Raw genomic sequence first — 1,788 nt, forward strand, 5'->3', positions numbered from 1 at the left:
AGTTATGTTCGTTATGGTCATGAACATGCGCCTGGTTCTGCAAGAGCTATTAAGTATTGTGCCCAACAACACCCTTCGAAGCGACCCCACTTCTCCCTCACATAGGTGATTCACCATGTATGACTACCTTGGTCAAATCATTAAAAGCCATATGCTTAGCCTCACACTAGTCACTTTAGGAATGGACTAGGAATGTTACCTTGCTACGTGGTAATCTCTCTCTTAAAATTGTAGGGTTATCCCCCCCCCCCCCCCCACAGTGACCAAACTAATTCATACAATTAGGTTTTCCTATTGAACTCAATTCTTGGGGTCTCCAGTCTGTTGAGTTCGGTTTCCTTCGCATGAACTTTAATTTTTCAAGGGCTTCAGTCCCATTCCCATAGGACGACTTCTGAACTAACTTTCTACTTAGGCCTTTTGTTAGCGGATCCGCAATATTATCCTTTGACTTCACGTAGTCAACAGTGATAATTCCAGTAGATATTAGTTGCCGTACCGTATTATGTCTACGTCTAACATGTCTATTCTTACCATTATACATTGTGCTATGAGCTCTGCCAATTGCCGATTGGCTATCACAATGTATACAGATGGCCGATGCCGGATTAGGCCATCTTGGTATATCCTCAACAAATTGACGTAACCATTCTGCCTCTTCGCCCGCTTGGTGATGAATTCCGATTCCATCGTGGATCTAGCTATAACCGTTTGTTTAGACAATTTCCACGATATAACAGCACCTCCAAGTGTGAATACATACCCCCTTGTTGCTCTGTAATCATTCGTGTCAGATATCCAATTTGCATCACAATGCCCTTCGACAACTGCTGGATATCTGTTATAATGTAACCCGTATTCTCTAGTGTATCTTAGGTACCGAAGCAACCGAATCACACAGTTCCAATGACTTGAACTTGGGTTGCTTGTGTATCTACTTAGCAGCATATGTTAAGTCGGTTCTAGTGCAACTCATAAGATACATCAAACTGCCAATAATTCTTGAGTATTCCAACTGGATAACGGGTTCACCTCTATTCTTAGCTAGATGTTGACTCGTTTCAATGTGAGTTCTAGCTACATTAGAGTCATTCGCATTAAACTTCTCAAGAATTTTGCTCACGTAATGGGATTGACTTAAAACAAGTCTATTTTGGGTTCGTGTGATTTTAACTCCCAAAATCACATCCGCAAGACCCATGTCCTTCATATCAAATCTTGCTTTTAACATGTTCTTAGTGGACGTTATGATTTTGTCATCACTACCAGCAATGAGCATATCATCTACGTATAGACACAAAATGACATATCCATCGGATGTGTCCTTCACGTATACACATTTGTCACATTCATTTATTTTGAACCCAACATCAAGCATGACATGATCAAACTTTTGGTGCCATTTTTTAGGAGCTTGTTTCAATCCATACAAGGATTCACAAGTTTACATACTTTCTTTTCTTGTCCAACGGCTATGAAGCCTTCGGGTTGTTCCACGTAAATCTCTTCCTCTAGATTTCCATTCAAGAAAGCCGTTTTTACATCCATTTGGTGAACTTCCAAGTTTCTAATGGAGGCAATGGCAAGCACCAACCTTATAGATGTTATTCGCATAACCGGCGAATATGTATCAAAGTAATCTAAACCTTCTCGTTGTTTATATCCTTTGATCACCAACCTTGCCTTATACTTATCGATGGCGCCATCAGGTTTCATCTTCTTCTTGAAGATTCATCGATATCCTAGTGGTTTACACCCTTGAGGAAGATCCACTAGTTCCCACGTATG

This window comes from Bidens hawaiensis, unplaced genomic scaffold (assembly GCF_021521415.1).
Source record: "Bidens hawaiensis isolate Kalapana, Puna unplaced genomic scaffold, B.hawaiensis_p1.1 tig00016566_1, whole genome shotgun sequence".
NCBI lineage: Eukaryota > Viridiplantae > Streptophyta > Magnoliopsida > Asterales > Asteraceae > Bidens > Bidens hawaiensis.